Source organism: Macrobrachium rosenbergii, chromosome 28, assembly GCF_040412425.1.
Source record: "Macrobrachium rosenbergii isolate ZJJX-2024 chromosome 28, ASM4041242v1, whole genome shotgun sequence".
NCBI classification, from domain to species: domain Eukaryota; kingdom Metazoa; phylum Arthropoda; class Malacostraca; order Decapoda; family Palaemonidae; genus Macrobrachium; species Macrobrachium rosenbergii.
In genome coordinates, this window is record NC_089768.1 from 28,651,093 (window position 1) to 28,667,500 (window position 16,408).

General features: G+C 38.7%; 1 protein-coding gene across 15 annotated transcripts in view; it reads right to left on the bottom strand.

Moving 5' to 3' along the window:
* LOC136854163 (ATP-binding cassette sub-family G member 1-like) overlaps nt 1-16,408 on the bottom strand; it is a 203,474-nt gene that overhangs the window by 44,440 nt on the left and 142,626 nt on the right. For 3 of the 15 annotated variants that reach the window (XM_067130441.1, XM_067130432.1, XM_067130430.1), the window contains exon 1: nt 9,011-9,253. The exons of 4 other annotated variants lie outside the window; for them this stretch is intronic. The gene's annotated coding sequence lies outside the window, so the exon portion shown is untranslated. Of the gene's footprint in view, nt 1-8,949; nt 9,347-16,408 lie in introns of those variants that run through there. 8 more of the 15 variants (XM_067130431.1, XM_067130429.1, XM_067130440.1 and 5 more) reach the window with 7 other exon arrangements.

A 16,408-nucleotide genomic window follows, 5' to 3' on the forward strand; every position in this document is an offset into this window, starting at 1 on the left:
TCAACGACAAGTTTTGCACGACGTCTATAATATATATACAGTATATATATATATATATATATATATATATATATATATATATATATATATATATATATATATATATCTTAGGCCCCCTCAGTCATCATCAGCTTTACACCAGCGTAAAATTCGTTTACATTAATGGTAAACACCAGTGATTCAGAAATATGCTACCTCCCATTCTTGACTGCACTTTGATATCATATACCTTTTAAGAGGACGAGTGGAAGGCCGTGTGTCAAGAATGGTGAACAACACTATGAAAACCTACGTGTTGGGAAGTTGGGAGAGTGGGAGGGGGGGAATAGGTAAGGACGTGATGTGACGAAGCACTCAGGTTTAGGCCTAGGCTATGAAAGATCTGTATGGCAATGTTTGAAAGTGAAGGAGGTTAAGTATTAACATTTTGTTTAATGGAAGCTGCAGTTACTGATGGCGGATTCCTACTCCTGACAATATCGTATTTTTAGGGTGAGAAGCACAATTTCATTAAATTTCAGAGGTCGTGTATTGATAGTTTAATGGCTACAAAAATGTCAACTGTGCACGCTTCTCTCTTCATAAGAAACGTTGTAAAGGAGACAAGGCAGGGAAACAAAATAAAAACTAAGACATTACATAGTAAACCTTGAATTGTATGATGTGAAGTTAATGAACAATTCATGAACAATTTATCGCACACTATCAATAGAAGAGCGTCACAGGAAAACTTATAATGTTTAGAATACTCGGTGAACAGATTAAAGAGAAACAATCTACAGCTGTGTTATTCTAACAGGATACTGACTATTGTCAGGCAATTCAATTCTGAAAAAAGCTGGGGAAAATACTGATTTTACTTTCCGTGAAAGTCACCTGCCGACCATGGACGAGTTCAGCTAATTATGGATAACATTTGGGTCAAACTAAAATTTTCCGTGAGACGCTGCTGGCAAGCAGACATTGGGGGACGAACACTAGCCTATACCCGGCAAGTAGCAGTAACATCAGCTACGTGCAAGAGACTTTGGCAGCATAATTTACTCGCTGCCAAGAACAAGAAATGTGGAATTACAAAAACACGAAAAGATGACAAAAACACGTTTTCCTTACTCTCACAGACAATGGCTTTAATGACAGATCGCCTGTGGCATCAAGGTACACAAAAACCCTCTCATGAGAATGGTCAACCTTGACCATTCGTCAGGTCAGTGGTAAATTACAGAACGAATGGCTAAAGGAGCCACCAAATCTTGCAAAATACTTAAAGTGAGAGAGAGAGAGAGAGAGAGAGAATGAATGTCAATGTTAACTTAAAGAGGGAATAATGAATGGTAGGTACATACAGACGAAACTCCTAAGATAAAGTAAAAGTATTTAAATTCCATATCGAGACTCTCAACTGCACAATGTAGAAATATTGATGAACTAGCCAGAAAATCAGCACTCCTAGCAACATACGACCCAAGCACCTGGAAAGATGTGGATAAGTGCTGCAGATCCAACCTATTTCCATTTATTCCAAGAGAGGGCTAATCGAGTTGCACTAGAGTTCATTAAGGGGCCACTTCATGCAGAAAGCTTTGAATGGCTCTAACTCTTGTTAGATAACTAAGAAGGAACCGGAGAGGAAAACCAAAATACAGTGTTTCTTATGCAGTTAACGTTTCATGTGGAAACTTCGGAAACAGAATGTAGCAAAATGCTTTGCGCACGACTTTTTATAAGGTTTATTCAAATTTCTAATATAATATCTGAAAATTTGGGCAAATATACACCTTTAATCAGTGAAGTATTTCTGCTGTAAACTGAACTACTGCCCAATTCAAACGCTCTATTTTTCTTCATCGGATCTCTGCTCTCTTTTCATAAAGAACAAAGCCATCCCCATCACCGAGCGCGTAACGGTTTCACTCCTAATTACCGGTACATTAACAACTCGAATGATTTCCAACTGATAGTTATTCGAATTCAATTTTTTCTAAATCATGAAAAAGCTCGATGGACTTAATCCTATGATCCCATATTCAGTACCCAAGAAAAATAAAAGTTTTGCTCTCTATTGTAACTAGGCCTATATCGTCCTATGGTCTATTCTAAGTTTTAATAATTTCAATTTGGCAAATTAAAACACTAAAAACTCGCACAATCAATACAATGTAAGGCAGAAAACAAGAATTACAGATTTAACTACAAGTAATTAAAGAGTTAAGTATTTCTTAACGAACGACTGGTGAACTGAGCTCCAGAAAAACCACTGCCTTGGAGACACGGAGTTCAGGTCTATGCAATCACAGGGATTACAGTCCGTTAGTCCGAAGGCCCGATAGTCCGAAGGCCCGATAGTCCGAAGGTCCGATAGTCGTAGGTTGGTATTTTTATGGGTGTTTACTGGTTACAATTTTGCCGTATTAGCTATGGAGGGGTGGGGGGCTGATTACAGTCCGTCGGACTATCGGGCCTTCTGACTTTCGGACTATCGGGCCTGCTGACTTTCGGACTATCGGACCTTCGGACTATCGGGCCTTCGGACTATAGGGCGGTCACCATCACAGGAAACCCACGTGAACTTTCAAGGCAATAGATTCTCTAACTTACGAATATGCCATGATGTCAAGTACAGAGTGTTGGGATGATTACATACGTCCGGCAAATCCTAACCCCCGGCTTCCCACCCCCCACAAAAAAAAAAAAAAGAGTGAAAATTACACCGTACTCCGTCAACCGTTCACGATTAGAATCAAGAAACGAAAAATACCTAAAACTAAAAGCAGCAAAAACAGGTTTTTTGGGGGGCAGCTGTGGGAGTTCCTTGCATAACGTAAAATTGCATATGTGGATACTGAAGTTCCTGTAGACTCACTTCTTTCAAGCCGATGAAACTTTAGTAAATTTATATTTAGTTTTTCAGTTTTACAGCTGTTCTTCGTCAAGTAGTCCAACATCAGAAAATAGATATTGACTAATTGTGCACCAACGCATAATCTCTACTTTGGTGCAAGTTTGTCCATAATTGTGGCGTTTGAAGCATACCATAAATGTCTACAAATAATATGACATTTAACACGAATTTCGTCGAAGTTTTCTTCGTGTATTCCTAACAGGGCCTCACAGGCAGAAGAAACGTGGCTCACGTAAAGAAATATTTTCTGGCGTTGTTAGTTAACTTTTTTCCAGAATCTATGATTAAATCCACAAATCTGAATTAGCCTTTTCCGAATTAGGCAAGAGCACGATGGTTCCTATTTAGTATAGTTATTCGACGTTTGTATACAATTATGTTCTGAATTAATCAAATGACCAAATGTTGGGCTGTCTTCATATTTACACATTTCTTTAATTCTTGCGTTTATGGAGCTGGCAGGTAATTTTGTAATTTATAATCATGGTGTCAGTCAGCTCGAAATACAGGTCTTGTTCTATTAAATAAACACCTCTGAGGACGCTAAAATCTCATTGAAAACATAATATACTCATAAAAAATTATGTCCACTATGGGAATGTGCATACTTGAAGCTACATTTTTCCCGGTTACTGCCCATTTTCGCTTGTTGTCCGTAATTGCCACTGATTGTCATTTGAAGTTTCTTTAGCAAGGCAGAGTTCCTCGCTGGGTGAGCGGGTTCCGTTCTCAGCTACCACTCTGTTGGTCGCGAGTTCGAATCTCCGACCGGCCAGTGAAGAACAAGAGGAATTTGTTTCTGGTGATAAAAATTCATTTCTCGCTATAGTGTGGTTCGGATTCCACAATAAGCTGTAGGTCCCGTTGCCAGGTAACCAATTGGTTCTTAGCCACGTAAAAATAAATCTAATCCTTCGGGCCAGCCCTAGGAGAGCTGTTAATCAGCTTAGTGGTCTGGTTAAACTAAGATATACTTAACTTTTTTAGCATGGCAGCATTTAACTAAAACCAGCCACAAAGCCCAGTGCAACTTTAAAAAGTTTCAGTTTTCATTGTGTACCCTAAAGACTAGCCTGCTGGGATTTAAAGAACGATTTATCACAGAGTCTATTCGTCATCAAAACAGTGCGTTGTAACATCCATGCATTAATCTATGGCTTTGTTTAAAATTGTGTGATTCTCTCTACTAGCCTTCAAACAAGCCATGTGCTTTGGTGCGAATTCACTCTAGTTTCTGTGCACCAAAGGTTATCGGTCATAAGCAGAATTATTATAAAGGACGTGGGTGCAAATTAAAATATGGTGGGCGTCGGGGAAGGGGTTCGTAGAAATACAAGAAGGGTAAGTTACACCTACCATGAGGATATGAGGAAGGAGGTGTGAGGAGGAGGAGGTGTGAGAAGAAGGAGGGGATGAGTGGTGTATGAAGAGGAAAGAGAGCGAGAAGACGGGGGTTTAGCCAATCAATATGCCCCGACATCTCTTGCATTCACCTCCCGTTCCTCCTCCACCCCATCGCTCCTTCCCTTCCCCCTCCTCCCCCCGGGGTACGCCCTCTTTCCTTCTAAACAGGTCTCTTTAGTTTCGCATTCTTTTTGTTTTCTCTGCATTCATTCTTATCTAGAATCCATTCAAAACGTGAAGGGGGTTGGGGTGGGAGGGGAGAGAGCTTTCTTTCGTTTATCTGCCGGGCAACGCTCTGTACGGAATACAAGTACAGAAGTAGAGAGACTAAAAACTGATCAGAATTCTGGGTTGTAACGCTAGGCTATTCTCTACTTAAAACCCCGTAGGGAGGTACTGCCGTCAGTGCACCTCATGCGGTGCACTGTAGGCATTACTTGAGGTTCTTTGCAGCGTCCCTTCAGCCCCTAGCTGCAGACCCTATTTTTCCTTTTACTGTAAATCCTTTCATATTCGCTTTCTTCTATCTTACTCTCCTAACAATTGATTCATAGTGCAATTGCCGAGGTTTTCCTCCGGTTGCACCTTTAAAACCTTTTATTGTCAATTTCCGCTTCAGCACTGAATGACCTCATAAGTCCCAGTGCTGGGCCTTTGGCCTAAATTCCATATTCAATTCTCTACTTAAAAATGCAACATCTAAACAAACCTGCCATTAATGCTGACGAATTTGCAACTCCCATAAACATTCGAACTTCGCAAAAAGTAAGTAAATTCATTTCTAGACACACCTTGAAATCGATGAAGAAATGTAGCGCGTGAGGAGGTGGGCTAAACACATGATACTGAGGGCGTAGAATTGTGTTAAAGTCTTTTTCAGCAATTGATTATTTTGAAGAGTAGAATCTACAACAACAAATAATACAGTGCAATCCTGTACAGCGACGTGTATAACCATCTAACTATTGTAGTTTAAATTTTTATTCTCTGAGAAACATGAAAAGCAAAAATTAAATCTACATCAACAAGCCGAGGTTGAACGTGTGAAGTAAGTCGGCCGTTTAGACACCAGCAACAACAAATGAGAAAAATAAAATCTTTTTAAATCAGCCAGGAAACATGACAATAAATAAAGAGACCAGACTATTCATAAGTGACTGGTGTTAACCAAACAGATCTTATACATGGGCTCCAAAAATTAGGTGTTGGAGGCTGTATATTTGACTTCAATCACAATGTTCAGGAGATCCGTAGTGAAATTGTTGATAGTTTTGAAAACTGGCAAAGCTTTGATACAGCATTCTGGTCGTGTTGTGGTTGCCGAAGCTTATAAGACTATATAATTTTGCTTTTCACGTAGCGTACACCAATCACTAATGTTCTGAATGTAACTATCCATGGCTTTTTCAGTTTTTAAAAATTCTGCTTAGGCACGTGCGTTAATTTCTTGGCTAAGTTATCTCTCTTCTCTCGAAGCTTAGTTGGCAAATTGGTGGCCTTTACACGTTGATTCATAAGAAATTGTTCACGCATCATATACAATAAAACATTTCAAATAACATATTAGTAACTTGCCTAAGTAACCGGTTCAATCCTCCATCTGCCCTATTCTTCTTCGCCCCAATTTTCTCATATTTTTCCGGGCTATTTTTTTAATTCTCCAAGAGAGCCATTAACGAAGCGCAGGTGAGAACCACCAAAAGGGAACTGATTGAACAAAATATGCTACGTTTGGAGGAAGGGAGGTTAGCCAGCGTCTCACCGACGCTTCATTTTCGTGCTATTTCTAAGTCGGTAATTATCACAGTGACGGGGATCTTAACTCATCACAAGCACCAGATCACTGGTACCGGGAGACACTCTCGCCATCTGCAAATCGTTGACTTAACGGAATACAGTATATGTTAATGATTTCCTGATGCATACTTGACGGATATGAGCGCTGATTACCGGTTTGGGGGGTTCTTGTTAATTACAAAGCATAATGAAAACGATGCTCACTGTTTAACCGTAATAAAAAAAAATAAAATAAATAGGCAGTTGCATTCCCGGTTAGCCTATGTTATCAGTTTACAAATAATGCAACCTCAAGAACAGCTGTCTTAAGAGTGTGGTTGTGTAAATACTCCCAGGATTCTTCAAGTACCACTTGGAGACTTTACAAAATTACATTGGACTAACCATCAAAAAGAAAAAAAAATGGTAGCGTTAATAACCACAATACAGTACGGCGGGGAAGTGTGAGAGGAATGTCACACATCTTGTGAAATAACATGAAGGTGAAAACTGAGGTGCAGCGAGTTTTCCATCTAAATATTTTAAACACTGGGTGTGAATGAACATCATTAAAAATGTACTTAATTAGTACTATACTTTGTGAATACAAAGAGTTAAATATCATACAAGGAAAATAATTTAATATAGACACAAATGAAAATGAATCGATAAACCAAAACTAATCTAAAAGATTATGCATAAAATACGCATGTGTACTCTAACTATAAACATTAATATAATACATTTGAGTATTTGTGCGTTACATCAACAAATATCAAAATTAAACTTTCTTGACCGGATTAGTTTGATAAATCTCATCATTGGTCTATCAAATCACCGAAGGCTGTTTCGAAGAGTAACGCAAGGAGCTGCTGTATTGGTGCACAGAAAAACGAAAACCAGTTAAGATTATTAATGCGGGTTCAGCGGGGAAACCCACCACAGACCTATTTGTGCAGCTTAGGGACTAAAAAATTCAGTGAAAAAAACATAATAAATTAAAAAAGCGAAAAAATAAACACTGTCCTGGGAATCCAAAGCTAACGAGTTCCGATGAACAAGCTGAGTTATGAAGGTCTAACAAAAGATATAGGCTGAAAAAATACTTTTGCCTTGGAGACAGAACACGAGCTTATTTCTTTCGTACATATTATGAGATGAGATAAACCAGCTTACGATATTAAACTCAAATTGAAAACACTGACTTCCTGTTGGAAATCAATCCACGTTTCAAGCTGCCTAAATTGACCTTCTGTCAAATGCGGCGTTCAGTCGAGTTCGGTGTAATAAAAAAAAATTAATAAACATGCACATACGTTGACAAGATATTCATACTAAACGCAAGAAACACTAGTTATTAGTCAAGCAATAATTATAGTCAGCAAGGGCTTCGGGGAATTCTTGGGAGCTATCACTGAATGTAAAGTAATTCAAGGTTTCAAACCCACACCCGCTGCTGCATCAGTTAAAATGATTGGATACTGCGCGCACTGGTACGAAAATATTAAGATAGCGTCTACTGATTTTTTGGTGTTACAATGTTGTCGAAAGGTTTCAGTACATGACGAAAATCGACAATGTCTACTTTTTCCGTCTTACAGTGTTTCGTTAATCATTTATGCTCCCCCACCCCACTACGAAAAAAGGAGGTGTTTTATAATGTCAAGGACCGTATTAACCAAAATGAAAGGTACACAGTAAGACTTTATCGTGGTGAATGCAGCCGTCTTTTCCCTATTTCCTGAGGAATAAACAAATTCTGTCTCTTTGGAAGACAAAGTAAGGCATAACTAACTATACCAGCTGTCCTGATAGCAACTCAGCGCGTGGTGTGTGTGTGAGAGAGAGAGAGAGAGAGAGAGAGTGAGAGTTGCCTCTTCCCTTCTCTGTAACTCTAAGTATCGAAGAAAACCAGTACCCTTAATCCTTCCCAAAATGAGAATGTCCTAGGCTATACTGTATATATTAACGTTGGAACTACACTATAATAGTTTTTATTATTTTAGCAACCCAGCAAACTGTCATCTGTAAACCACTGATAATGGCCAACTAAAGCACGCCCTTACCGATCCCTCAATTTAATAAAGAAATAAAGCACGTTACCGTGGCCCACTTTGTTTTAATTACTGTACCAAGAACGTAAAATTGCATTAAAAAGAATATTTCAACAATGACTTCCCCTGATAAGCCTAATAACTTCTCGCCCTGTTACCATGAACATGAAAGGGAAAGATTCAAACTGCAACTGCTACAGACACAGTCAAAAGCCACAAAGCGAAGAAGCGCATGCAACAATGAAAGGCATTTGCTAAAACGTCAACTAGCAACTTAAGAGGCTTTCTTGCAGTTAGTATTTGGTACTGCAAATGACTATGAAACAAACAAAAGCATGAACTCTTTTCCCTTTCTGGCACAGTTGACTCTTCTCTCAGCGGGACCCCCTTCTTTGCTATAAACCACGCGAGGTGGAATAAACAAACTAATTAGACACGGACACGAAAGCCAACGTTTGTGAACTATTCTTATCCCAAAAATTCTGAGATTATACAATGAACTATTATACACATACTCTAGAATGGTTTTGCGATCATATTCCCTCTGCTAATTATTATTCCACTCAAGGTTATTTTGTTTATATTGTAGTTGCATGTTGGCTCACACACGTTTTCTAGCAATATAAGCTATATTATCAGAGTATCGGCATTAACGAACCACTATCAAAATGGTCAGAACCCGCTCGCCTAGAACACTTACACGTAAGACACAGAGAATGATAAAAAAAAAAACACTGTGAGTCTGCATAAGCACTAAGCAGGCTACTGATTCAACAAGCTACTACAAACGCCACTCATCTTCGTCACACTTACCAGTCACTTTTAAAATATCTTGGCACTTCTTAAAAGCACTATCACACCACACTGTACTCACTGCTAAAGTTCGTTCGTCGTTTCCTTTTATCGATCAACTCAAACCCAACGAAATATTTCCGACATTGTTCACGTCATCCCACCCCATTACCCTAAGCAGACCGTCCGCGGTCTAAGTTTAAGCGCATACTGACGACGAGCGAACCACAGTTACCACACTATCATAAGCTGAACACTGTTGGACGGACTTGGGTCTTGGACGCTGTTGGTCTGTCTCTCTCTGCCCAATGCCTTTGCCCACATCCCAAACATCGCGTTACCCTCCCAGCTCCCCTCCACCAACCTCCTTGCTCTATGTGCTCCCCTACTCATCCCCCCTCCAGAAACTCCTCCTTGACGCTCGTGGCCCTGCCCTTGTACCACCGCCATCAACATGTAAAAGGCGAAATAAATGCAAGGACAATGTTTCGGGATTGATGACAATGCGTCAGCTCGTCCGACCTTTATTTTAGGCTGCCCTCCGAGCAGATTTTTTTTTTTATTTCGTTCACTTCGCGAATACAAGATTTGTGGCATTAAAAGACAAGAAATAGTGTTTGCTTTATCATCACACGATCTAGATGATGTAGCAAGTTCTTGCTCTGCTAGAAAACTAAATCAACACGGGGCCATGTTCTCGGTATTCCCAAATGACATTCATATGTCGTAAGCATTTGTATGTTGCATGTAAATAAAAATGTACTGTCCAGTTTTAAATGTATTCGGGATTACCAACTGAATCATAAAGATCGAATAAGGGCAATGTCTTAGCGTCATCACCCAAGTTGATTGTAATGAAGATAATGTACATGACTACTTTTCAGTTTTACATTAAATTGGTTGTAGGAGACGTAAGCTGGTTTTCAATTTTGAAAGCAAAAACTGATTGCTTTCGGTAGAAGATAGACATGAATAAAAAAAAAAAATGAGTAAAATTAATGTCACTGGAAATGTCTTTGGAAAATTACGGCAAATCAATTCTCAGAATATATCTGAATTGTGTTCCTTATCCAAGAGCATATATGAGCATTTTAAACCTGTTTGTTGACATTTTTTTTTCCTTCTTAGGGCTGCTTCAACTTTTTCTACCATTGAGCAACCAATCTTCTTGGAAGCTTTGTAAAAAAAAAATAAAACATCCTTGCAACGGAAGAAGAGGGACCATGGCACAAACTATGAAGGCAAAATAAAATTTCTAAAAATTAAAAATTAAAAAAGAAGGGAATGGGGTATACCATCTTGCCCATACTATTTGCTATTATAATACACCTCCCTTTATTGCTGCACAACATTAAACGTGCTATGGAAACGATTAAAAAAAATTCGAATGTAAAAAAAAAAAAAAAAAGAAATCTGGACTCTCCACAAAACCTTGGATGGAGAGCGGCCATGACCTTTCATTCGCAATAGACAAAGCAAGGAAAAAAGTTGCCTAGACTAACTAACTGGTTTGGAAGCAAAATGGGGAAAAATAACAAATGACAAAACTGTTGCAGACTTGACTGCTTTGCTGGCAGATGATATCCTGCGGTGGTTAGCAGGAATTTAGAGAAGGAAGGATCTGTTCGAAGGGCAATAACTCCGGTTAGGTTTTCACAATCGAGCCGGTCATAAGCCCTGATACAAGGCGAGGGTTGAGTGTACGTAACCGTTTACGCTCCTGCCTCACGAAATGCCAAGGCGCTTTGAAGCTTCCAAAAAACGTTGGCTGTCCGAAGGAGAGAGAGAGAGAGAGAGAGAGAGAGAGAGAGAGAGAGAGAGAGAGAGAGAGTGTGTGTGTGTGTGTGTGTGTGTGTGTGTATACTGGAAGCTTATCCTTTTTATCCCTTTCGATTTGGTTTTATTTTCTACAAACACCATTACCGTACTTTACGTTTCTTATAGAAAAGAGTTTGCGTGGTGTCACTTGTTTCAGTAATATATTTAATACTAAACAAACTAATATACTTGATTAGATGTAAACGAATTCCTTTGCAAGTGAAAATTCCAGTTCAGTGTTCAGCCAACGAGTAAAATTATAAGTGGCATCTCAACATTTTCGATCACCTGCAATGATTCAGTAAAAATTCAGTTCCCAAAACTAGTTTTCAACCAGACAGCTACTGACGATGACAGCTGCAGCAAATACAAGTAGCAAAATAAATATTTACACCACGCAACGCGTGTACGAGAGAAAGAGGGGATCGAAGAGAGATAATTTTAATATGAGGAAACACGTGTGTGTGTGTGTGTGTGTGTGTGTGTGTGTGTTTACAAACAAAATAAAACACATGAATCTTGAAAAGGGTATTTTCGCAGGTCCTAAATAAGATGGCAGGAAGTACTTTACATAGGTAGGGAGGAGGATGAGAAGGAATGATGGGTGGTGGAGGGTATTTTTGGCAGCCCATAGGTGTGGACGTCGGAGGGAAGGATTAAGGAGTAATGCGCAGCAAATAGAAGACAGAGAAAGAAAAGCTGGCATAAGGGGCAGTCTTGATAACAACAATTATATAGATATAGATATATATATATCATCTTGATAATAATATTATAGAGAAGAATCTTGAGAGAGAGAGAGAGAGAGAGAGAGAGAGAGAGAGAGAGAGAGAGAGAGAGAGTCATCTTGATAATAATATTATGGGAGAGAAGAATCTTGAGAGAGAGAGAGAGAGAGAGAGAGAGAGAGAGAGAGAGAGAGAGAGAGAGAGTCCTCTGTCCTCTTTTCTGCCAAGCTTTCGAATGCTCTCCCTTCCTCCGTCTTCCCTGGGATCCTATATTATCCCATTATTTAACAGGCAGCTCAGTTGCTTTGTGCAAGGCTAAGACCCACATTTTGTCCCAGTTTATTGTTTCTATCTAGCCTGGGCTACAAAAGGCAACCGGTTAATGTATCTTTAACATTTGCAATAAAAAATTCTGTAGTTATTTTGATTTGGAGAAAGCTTTCATTTCATAGCTTGCTTTTATTTACTGCATGTATTGTCATTCATACGTTGCATATGCAGCATTAATTTTAGGTCAAGTTTATTTTACACATTTTTTTATCAACATTCTCTTAGTAAAAAAATACAAAATTATTCTAGAAGTTACCCCTAAAGTTAAAAAGATGTCAGAATACATTATTTATTCCAAAACAACCGTGACACTGAAGAACAAGTTTTTTTTTTCACAAAAAAAACTATGAACCGTAACTATAAATAAAACAAATAAATATGGCCATTAAGATGGACCAAGTAAGGACCGATATAAAGGCCTCCGAAATAACCTGGTTGATGAAGACACACTATGACGTCTCCAGTTCTCGAGGCGGAGAAAAATTTAATTTCTCCATAACTTAAAACAATTTTTCTCTACAGACGTTTCAGAACCAAGTATAAGTATGCATAAGGCTACTGAATACTGTCGCAAAACTGGAATCCCAAGAAATTGGGCAACAATTTTCTTAAGGTTTATTGCCATGATTTATATTTTTTTTTATTGCAGGTAGCTTGGTAGGAAAGTCCAACACCTAGCATCCTACTACTTGACGAGGAATCTGAACCCTTCCAACAAACCAAATAACGCAGAATGGAATCTACATACATTCTAAATTCCACTGACAGTTCATTGCAACCAAACTGGTCCTAACTAGTTGTAAGACAAATTTGCCTTTCAAACTAGAAGGGCAAGGCAACTTCCTGGTGACAAGGTTCTTTACCAAAAATAAATAGAAAGTGAAAAACACGTGATACACACACACACACAGAGAGAGAGAGAGAGAGAGAGAGAGAGAGAGAGAGAGAGAGAGAGAGAGAGAGAGAGGTCTAGTAAAAGGGTCGATGAGAAACATCCAAGGATTAAACGCCCTGGGTGCTAACTGATACGTACTTGGCATTCATAAAAGTAAGAAATGTTCGCATTCATTGAGTATCATTTTACTACGACGGCGGAATAGTCAATTGAGAGTGGGTGAATCGATCGAGTTCAGATTACAAAATACCGGAATAAGTTGCACTTATCGACAAACACGGGGACTGGGAAAACAAAAATCATGAAATTTAATACCTTGTAAGTGGGGTTGGATAGGGTACTTCCTCTGTCCATACAATTAGGATAAGGAAAATGCAGGTTGTAATAGAAGGTTAAGGACGCCACGAGTGAGGAGAAGACGGGGACACCCCTTTCCCAACCCTCCCGCAAGGCTCCCCCATCTTCTCAAGGACGAAAGATCAGAACAGCGCTCGGCCACTTTGCCATACTGGAATTGTAACCAATCATGGTTTTTTTGTTTGTTTATTATAGGAAACGATATGAAATCGGGAATCAAAATTATCTGTTGCAATGCAGACTGAAGAGCTAATCTGCGAGATTAAAGCTGGCGTAGTTACACTAAAGCTCTATTACGGTACAACACTCTTGGCAGACAACGATCGCTTGAGTTGCCAAGTCTTCTTTAGGCTTTATCTTTAGAGGAGGGAACTTCAATTTATAATCAGCAATTTAAGAAAAGATTGAAGTAATTTACACGCTAGACTCCCATTACGTACATACAAAATGAACTCAGTCTGTGAACCATGTCATTAAACAGACAAAATGTTTAAAAATATTTCCATTACGCCCGTTTCTATCAATATCTCTCGCTCGGCCAAAAAGCGATATCCGTTCCTACGAAAAACAATCCACGTATTACGCAACGCCCCGAGGAGCTCGATAAACCGATAATGGCCGCTACGATTCATCTCCAGCTTTGTATCCGACGGTATTCTCCATTATAGAAATCATTCTCTGTCTTGTATGCAAAGCATTACAACGCACTCGCCGTACGTAAACAGAGCATAGCCTCAGCAGCAGCACCACCACCACCAACAGCAGCTGCTGCACGGCCTACGTTATATTTAGCTCTTCGCGGAGCCCGAAAAAAAAGGTCGATATGTTCAACCTGCCTGGTTGTCCACTCAAATGAAAAGTAAACATTGAATGAATGGGTGAAAGAGACCCCAGGATAAAGGCGCAGGAGCAAGCGAGAAAGAGAGAGAAAGGGAGGCAGGCAGGCTGGTTTAATACCGTAAAATATATACGAAAAAAAGGCGCTACATACAAAATGTATATAAGAAGGCACACTGAATATTATAGTGTATTAAATGAAAGTCTGCGGAAACAATGGATTATATGAAGATATATTACGACCAGTTACCATCTTATTTTATTTATTTATTTATTTTTTGGTATTTGGAAGCACTTGTCACTTTGACGATTCCAGCAGAAAAAAAAAAAAAAAAGATGTTGCAATTGGATAAGATCTCCGTCCAAAATAAAATCCCACATGATAGTCGTCGCCCTTTGGCGACTGCCAGATTATCATTCATGCATTGCACGGAATTCCCGGGTTATAAACAACCTTCCAAGACCAGAGATCCAAAAAATATCAATCCTCTGAATATAAAGTCATAGTTATCAAAGACGTATTACACTAATCCTTGGTAAGTGCCTCCAAAATTAAATTAAACAAAGCTGCTTTTAAATCCTCACCAAAAATGATTGGATCCGGATGCATAAACATTAAAGAACCAACAACCAGATTATCACCAAATTCTAGGGAATGTAGCTTGAGCAAATAATCAGCTCCACAGTTTGATTTAAAAAGACGTCAACACGTTAATAACGATCTATTAACAAACCGTCCCAGAAAATCTAGTGAAAACGAACAAAACTTATGTGAATCCATATAAAAAAAATGACCTCCAATAATCAATTTTTCATTTTAGTTAACGTTATAGTTAGCTATGATCGTGTGTCTGGCACTGCTATCGGTCCCAACAACACAGGCCACAATTGACCGTGGCTGAAATTTTCATGGGCCGCGGCTGAAAGTTTCATGGGCAGTGGCTGAGAGTTTTATACAGTAGTAGACGCTGTGCAGAAAACTCGATTGCGCCGAAGAAACTTCGGCACATTTTTTGCTTTTTTTTTTTGTGTGCTGCTTTGATCCTGTCAGTGTATCTAGCCAGTCCAGCAAACGTTACACTAACCAGAAGGTTATCCTTCCATCTGCCTCTGTTTCAACCCACTGCGTCTACCGTGTCACCAGGTGGGTTGTTCTGTCCTCTACCCAGGAGATCCTGCCTCCACCATACGTACTACACGTCCTGTCCATCAGATCTTATGAGATTTTGTGATAGTCGAGAACGGGGAGTGTTTCGTCGTGTGCACAAGCTCGTAATCCCGGGGTCTTCTCCAGTAATTTTAGAGCAGTGAAAGATCCTGCTGGTCTTCCTCTTATTATGCTCTTAAATACTTAAATTAAATACAGGTCCTTTTATCTTCCTCATATAATGAACTTCAATACGATATAATCAGTTTTTGTTCTAGGTGTTCAACAAGAGCCCAAGCCTCCATCGATTGACTAAACCAATAATACATTTATGGCTTCTACTTTTCGTGAATTGGTATTATTTTCCGTTAGCTTTCCAGCTATCCAATCGAACCAGTCTTTGAAGTAGATAAATCTTCCCTTTACACAAATGTCATCAAATTCTGTGGGTTACTTTATGAAACAGAAATTCTGGATCTACATTCCTGTCTGAGTAAATGATCTTTGGTCTTAGGCCGAGACTTAAAAACTTATCGTTCGGCAATTAGTTATTTTAATAATAATAATAATAATAATAATAATAATAATATAATAATAATAATAATAAATCAGATTCACGACTCTTTAAAGTATCTTCAAATATGTCTAATCATTTACGAAAAAATCCTGACTTGATTTCAATTCTTTAAGTTTTATCACGGTACACCTGGAACTGAGAGATTTATATACCTTTAGCAAATTTGGGCTTAACTGATAAACAATCTACAGTGAAAAATACATCATTATGACAATAATCCGTACTTTGGCTTCCTTACCGAAAAATGACAATTAGTACAGATGTTAAATTTTCTGACATGAAAAATACAGCATCTCATTCGAATGAGAATTTCACAGTAAATTTCTGAAGGAATTTCATTTAAGAAAAATATGAACGGAAAACTCTCTTTTGCGTCTGTTCTTTAAATTCTACTTCTTAATCACTCTAGTGTCTCTTGAAACTGTAACATTACAATTATTAATATTAAAAACGAATTTACATTCAAAATGAGTAAGAAGTATTAGAACATTGGTTAACAACGAGCCTTTGTTTTCTACGTAGAGGTACACATGTCCTCATCTAATGTCCTAAGATATCTGCAATATTTTTTCGTGATTCAATAGACAGCAACAGCCAAAGAGCTAGGACAAGCAGAGTACAGACAAACCGGTCCTCTTTATCAGAGATTCCAAAGGGCTCAGTACACGAGCACTTGCTCTTCACTTTCCCGAATTCATCTAAGGTTCCTCGAAATCATGGCTGGGAATAGTTGCGCTTCTTATATTTTCTTAAATAAAAGAACACGGGTGAGGAATTATTCTCTGCGAATA